Source organism: Asparagus officinalis, chromosome 6, assembly GCF_001876935.1.
Source record: "Asparagus officinalis chromosome 6, Aspof.V1, whole genome shotgun sequence".
Taxonomy (NCBI): Eukaryota; Viridiplantae; Streptophyta; class Magnoliopsida; order Asparagales; family Asparagaceae; genus Asparagus; species Asparagus officinalis.
In genome coordinates this window covers 6008994-6016458 of record NC_033799.1, presented here as the reverse complement: position 1 = coordinate 6016458, position 7465 = coordinate 6008994, and positions in this window count along the sequence as shown.

The window sequence follows — 7465 nt, the reverse complement described above, 5'->3', positions numbered from 1 at the left end:
ATCTTCCTATGTTCAATCAAGCCCTTCTCTCCAAATAGTTATGGAAAATTCTTGACCATAACTCCATCATTAGCTATGTCTTCAACTCCTAGTACTCAAAACATCAATCCAACCTGTTATTGTGTTTACTCACCCAAGATACGTGTATTTATAAAATGATAAAATCATAGCCCTGGCAAATTGGCTTCAACCATCTTAGTGGCCCAAGCCCAACAGAGGTCTCGATCCCGCCGACTCATCAAGTCGACATTCTTTCATGCTGACACGAAAGGTAGGATTAGACAACCTTATTGTCGAAGACGACCCACTAAGGGTCTACTCGACCATTTATCTGGTAACTTACGAAGACGACTTGATGGACATTTCCTACTGTCGACTGAGTTGAGGAATAATCTCTGCCTCAAGCCTCTTCCTCTGAGTACATGTCTGCATCCAAATCCACCTCGGATAAGCATTATCCTGATCCTAACTTGATGGTTTCCATGACTTGTCAGCTGCCCATGTGCTTTCTGCCACACTCTCAATCACTTCTCGAAAAATGGGGAGACACCCTCTCCCATGCCAAAGTAACTTTCTCTCCAGTCGCTAGCTGATACCTGTAAAGCGAGGGATAACTCAGCTTGCCAGCGTGCCTTCTGCCACGCTCTCAATCACTTCCCGAAAAATACGGAGACACCTTCTCCCATGCTGAAGCGACTTCCCCTCCAGTCGCTACCTGACACTTGTAAAGCGAGAGATGACTCGGCTCTTAGTCCACACTTCACCACCGCCTCCCTAGGCTTGACTAAGGGGGGCCATTTTATCCCCATGACGGAGATATATACAGGTAGACTCCTAACCTCATGAGGGGCTCAATCGAAGGGGTCTCTCTCTCTCTCTCTCTCTTCTCTCTCTCTCTCTCTCTCTCTCTCTCTCTCTCTCTCTCTAAATAAAAAGAACACACAGTTCTTCGTTTTACAAAGAGGAGCTCACATAGACCCTCTGTAACGACACATTGCCTCCTCAAGAACCACCTTGGCTCTTGACCTTCCCCTTCCCCACTCAAGTTTTACTAACTTGATCGTCGGAGGAACCACTGTTTTCGGGGAAAGTTGCTGTTTTCATTGCTTTTGAATCTGTTACAACTTCAAGCGTTATAACAAGAATCGATAAAAAGTCGGTCTTTTTATAAGACCTCCTCGTGCAACAAAACAAAGATTACAACTTTATCGAAAATAAACACGAGATCCCGTTTTGGTGCGGTCTCGCTTGCGTGGGTCTTTGGCCTGTGACGGGGACGTCAATATCCGTGGACCACCGGGGCAATCAGATCTGATCCGGATAAATCGGACAGAGCTTCGTCGATCCGCGTGAGATCTAGAAACTTCTAATCCAGAAATATCGGACAGAACTTCGTCGATCCGCGTGAGATCTAGAAGCTATAAGCGTATACCTCGGCTAAAGCGAGGTATTAGCTCTTCTTAGTATTAACGCTAAAGGCTAATACTAAGGAAGGATGAGAACGGGTGATGAAGGCTGATTTAGACCTCTCCTCCTCGGTTGAAGTGCTCGATCAGTGTTTGCTGCAGCAGGGCTTCGCCGAGGCTCTCCAAAAATCCAGATCATCCCAAATGAGGTAAGGGGGTCCTATTTATAGGAAAACAAGAGGGGGGCGTCCGCACAGATCTAGGACACCCCAGGGGTGTCCGCACAGATCTGGGACACCCTTGGGGTGTCTCCAAAAATCCGAGACACCCCTAGGGTGTCTCGGAAATTCCGAGACACCCCTGGGGGTGTTTCGGAACTCTGAGACGTCCATAGGTGTATTTGATCGTTTTCCCCGTAGATTCTTCGTCCGAACTCGGATTTGAGTGATTCCGGGTGCGTTGGATGAGTGACGAAGAGTTCGATCCGCTCTGATGGTTGGATTGCGTTGACCTAGGGTTACGCGTTGACCGGCGTTGACCCTTAGGGTTTTGAATCGTCGAACGTCGATTGGTGTGGATTTTCATCCTCGAACGTTGACTTTTGTCGCAACGCGTTGACTGGCGTTGACCTAGGGTTACGCGTTGACCGGCGTTGACCCTTAGGGTTTTGAATCGTCGAACGTCGATTGGTGTGGATTTTCATCCTCGAACGTTGACTTTTGTCGCAACGCGTTGACTGGCGTTGACCTAGGGTTACGCGTTGACCGGCGTTGACCCTTAGGGTTTTGAATCGTCGAACGTTGATTGGTGTGGATTTTCATCCTCGAACGTTGACTTTTGTCGCAACGCGTTGACTGGCGTTGACCTAGGGTTACGCGTTGACCGGCGTTGACCCTTAGGGTTTCGAATCGTCAAACGTTGACTTGTGTTGCAACGCGTTGACTGGCGTTGACCTAGGGTTACGCGTTGACCGGCGTTGACCCTTAGGGTTTTGAATCGTCAAACGTTGATTGGTGTGGATTTTCATCCTCGAACGTTGACTTTTGTCGCAACGCGTTGACTGGCGTTGACCTAGGGTTACGCGTTGACCGGCGTTGACCCTTAGGGTTTTGGATCGTCAAACGTTGACTTGTGCTGCAACGCGTTGACTGGCGTTGACCTAAGGTTACGCGTTGACCGGCGTGAACCCTTAGGGTTTTGAATCGTCGAACGTCGATTGATGTGGATTTTCATTCTCGAACGTTGACTTTGGTCGTAACGCGTTGACTGGCGTTGACCTAGGGTTACGCGTTGACCGGCGTTGACCCTTAGGGTTTTGAATCGTCGAACGTCGATTGGTGTGGATTTTCATCCTCGAACGTCGACTTTTGTCGCAACGCATTGACTGGCGTTGACCTAGGGCTACGCGTTGACCGGCGTGGGCCCTTAGGGTTTTGAATCGTCAAATGTTGACTTTTGTTGCAACGCATTGACTGGCGTTGACCTAGGGTTACGCGTTGACCGGCGTCTACCCTTAGGGTTTTGAATCGTCAAACGTTGACTCTGTTTTCATCCTCGAACGTCGACTTCTGTCGCAACGCATTGACTGGCGTTGACCTAGGGCTACGCGTTGACCGGCGTGGGCCCTTTTTGAATCGTCAAACGTTGACTTTGGTCGCAACGCGTTGACTGGCGTTGACCTAGGGTTACGCGTTGACCGGCGTTGACCCTTAGGGTTTTGGATCGTCAAACGTTGACTTCTGTCGCAACGCGTTGACTGGCGTTGACCTAAGGTTACGCGTTGACCTGCGTTGACTCTTAGGGTTTCAAATCGTCGAACGTTGATTGGTGTCGATTTTGATCAAAACATCCAATAACCGATGAAAGCGGGCGTATTCGGGTCTGAAATGGGCGTATAGGGACAAAACAGGACTCGAACCACCCGGGGGTGTCTCGCCCTTGGCCGAGACACCTTGGGGTGTCTCGGCCAAGGCCGAGACACCTTGGGGTGTCTCGGCCAAAGCCGAGACACCCTAGGGTGTCTCGGTTTTGGGGCCGAGACACCCCATTTCCCCTCTCTTTTTTTTTGTCTTTTTCCTCCTTTTGTTTGTTTCCCTTTCCCTTGTTTTGGTCTCATTACTTCTTTTGTTTTCCCCCTCTTTTCAAAATTCAAAAGAGAAATTCCCTCTTAAATTTTTTAAACTCCTTCTTCTTCCTCCATACTCCATTGTTTCTCCTCAAAACTCCCCTCTTGAACTCAAGGAAAATTCGGATTTTGGTGTTCTCCCTTGGCCGAAACCCTTTTCTCCTCAAAGCTAGGGTTTCATCATCTTATTTTGGGGGCCTTTATGCAAAGTTACAATATGGCCGAAAATTTGGGAGGCTTTTTGTGCAAAATTTTCAATGTGGCCGAGAATTTGAGGGACTTTTATGCAAAACGGGAATATGACCGAAATTTTTTGAGGGGTTTTTATGCAAAAATTAGTATGCCCGGAATTTTTTGAGGGGTTTTTATGCAAAAATCAATATGGCCGGAATTTTGTGGGGGGCTTTTACGCAAAATTGCACTATAGCCGAAATTTTTGAGGGGTTTTTATGCAACATTGCAACATGGCCGAAACTTTTGAGGGGCTTATTTGCAAAATTGGTTAAATTCTACAAAAGGGCTCATTTGTAAAATTAACCAAACTTGTGGGGTACCGGGGGGTTCTGTATGATCAGATATGATGACCATGACCCAACCCGGGCGTGTCCTTGACCTGAATTTTGGCCTTGAACGCGAAGGGTATTTTAGGTATTTCACCAAAATTTACCGTGAAAGATGACAATCATTGTTTTGTATGCACGAAATTTGTAGGTTTAACTAGACTTCAATTATGAAATCTTATTTATGTGTAGGATTTTAATTAAAGTTCCTAATTTCCCTTTTAAATTTCGTGCATTCATATTTTAGATTGTACCTGACTTGCTGCTTTTCGTCGCAGATTTCTCATGTCTCCGCGTCGATCTCGACCCCGTAGGAGCCGTTCTCATCACAGCATAGTGAGGAAGAGGTTCCTGCGACCTCTTCTCCCGCGGCCTCGTTCTTCGGGGGTGAGGCTTTATGCAGATTTTTCTTCTTGCATCCCTGATTGACCTCTTTGCGGGTCATGAAGGAAGAACCGATACCTCTCTCGCGGAGGTTAAGGTTTCAGATTTGTTTTGCTTAGCCAATTCAAGTCTTCTGGTATATTGGGACGATTTTGTGCCGTCCTACACCTTATAGTTCGGTGTATGTTACCACGTTATTCACGTGATGATGCATACCGTTCTTCCAGTGTAGGACACTCAAAATCGTCACTCCAATTATTCCGTGGATTGAGATTATCCTTCTTCTTATGAATTTTCCGACTCCACCCTTGTGCTTTATTGCAGTGGAATTTCCCGCGGGTAGCCTTCTTCCTCACGCCAACACCGGTTGTAGTCGGGAGGTTTTCTCTTCAGCTTCCCTTAGGCAGGCTGTTAGCCCACTTCCTCGGTTCGATAGAGATCGTTCAAACAACTCTTGCCGCTTGATACGGGAAGGAGGGCGCCATTGCTTGCGCCAGCTCATCACGAATACCTCCTTTACCGCTGATTCTACCTCCACTCAGGCTTTACAGAAGCCGAGCTTCTTGTTCGGGGATCATGTCGAGGATCCTGCTTGTGACGCCCCTGGGTTCACGCGAGGCTGCAGTCCTCGGTGAAACCAAGAATGTCAAACCTGCCATGCACCACACCGTGCAATAACATGTTTCACCATCACAATTAACATCTCTCTAGTAGAGTCAACAACAGGTGTAGGTACAAAAGCAAGTAAAAGATAATACAAGAGATACTGATGAAATGAAAGAGATCAAAATGATATTTCATCATCCAACATATAGAAATACAAAGTCAATATCTGAAATGAATAAACTGGAGTTCTTATCAAATCTCAAATACAATAAGTCTGAGTAAAGGAAATAAGACACACAGCCTTTACAACATCTAGAATAAAGTCCTCAAACATCTAAACAAAGTCTACAGTGGAGCTCCAAAATAAAACATATCTAAAAATAGTCAGCTGAACACTAAAGCGTGTCGCCTTCAACCTGCGACTCTCCGGGCTCCTGGCTCGTTACCTGAAAGGGGGAGGGACAACGAGCGTCAAAGCGCTAGCGAGCAACATCACAACCAACCCCAAGGGAAAGGGCTCGTTGTATACAGAAAATACAATTAATACATAATAATATAAAATCATTTGTCCTAACAACAATGGGTTTTGGTATTTAGGAAATTACAACACGAGCGTAGGTACGTCGAGCGAAATAATCCAAACAAGGAAACCCTCATGTATATACCTTGTATCTCAAATTGTAAATCCCTAAATACTAAACCTGAGGTCTAATACAAGAAACAATAAATAAAACAAATACAAACCTCCAACTCGTGGACTGAATATAACCGTTGTCCAACGCATGGACCGGATGTGACCGTTGTCCAACGCATGGACCGGATGGTAATGCATATCCAGCACGAGGATTAAATAACAATGCATGTCCAACACGAGGACTAAGTAAAATGAATATCCAACTCGAGGACTGATTGGAATGAGTGTCCAACACGAGGACTAAAAAGTAATACATGTCCAACATGTGGTCAAATATGTAAATGTCCAACACGAGGACTGAAATAAATTGTAGCCCAACACGAGGACTTCAATGGATTATAGTCCAACACGAGGACTGAGTAAAGTGGATGTCCAACAAATGGACTATAAGTAAAGAGGTATAATTGTCAAAGGAATATGTGGAAGATATACATATCCTAAACTCGCACGTGTCTCGATGTACGGGTCTAAACTTGTGTCAAAAGTATCAACTCACATGAATAGACAAGTCACTATCATTGCAATGTAGTGTCCGATAATCGAGGCGACCCCTCGGACGTATAAAATGCACAACCAACACGAATATATGCACAAACAGTGCGGCGGTCGACCGCAGAGACCACTCCGGTCGACCGCGCACTGAGCCGAAACTCACTGGGCTCAGAACTGAGCGGCGATCGACCGCTCAAATAGCAGAAACATTCTGCTGAAACTAACTCAGGGCGGTCGACCGCCGCGTCCATTGTGGTCGACCGCGAAGCTGACAGAAGCCCAGTTAGGGGTTCTGTCGGCTTCAAAACCCAAACAAACTTAACGATTTCCATTATAGCATAACTCTAACATTTATACCAAGTCATAGGATAGAGAACTACAAGTTTTAATCATTTAAAATCTAACAATTAGATTTCCAATAAGACAACAAAAGAAACATGATTTAGATGTCATTAAAGCAGTAAAACATGATTAATTCTTATTTAACCATTTTCAGATCTAGATCTCATAAAGACAAATTCGTGGGTGGGTTTTTAAACATCTGAAATACTTGAGCTATGCATCATATACCATAATGATTTATTACTTGTACCAAAAATACGATTTTAGGCCCAATAAAACCGGAAAAACTCAAATTTAAGCATGAAAACGAAAAAGGGGTGAAGTTGGGCGAGATGTTACTCGCCTCTGATGAGAACCAAGCCCTAGATCTGTAGGAGAATGATTCCTCTCGCTGAATCCACCAAGAATCTCGCGAAATTCCACCGAAAATCCTTCGAAACGCCCAAAAATGCCACAAACCGAGCTAGGGTTTTGAGAGGAGAGAGAGAAGGGGGCTGAGGCTATTAGGGTTTGAAAGAGGGTTCTGAGAGCTTCAAAACGAGTATATATAAGTGGGGTAACAACCGGATTTGGTATAAACAAAACCCGACCCGAAACAGAACTGGCAGAACCAGGTTCGCTGCGCGGTCGACCGCAGCGACCACGGCGGTCGACTGCGCAGGGTTCTGGGCCATACTCAGACTGGGGTTCGGTAAAAAAGGGTTCTGAGAGCTTCAAAACGAGTATATATAAGTGGGGTAACAACCGGATTTGGTATAAACAAAACCCGACCCGAAACAGAACTGGCAGAACCAGGTTCGCTGCGCGGTCGACCGCAGCGACCACGGCGGTCGACTGCGCAGGTTCCTGGGTCATT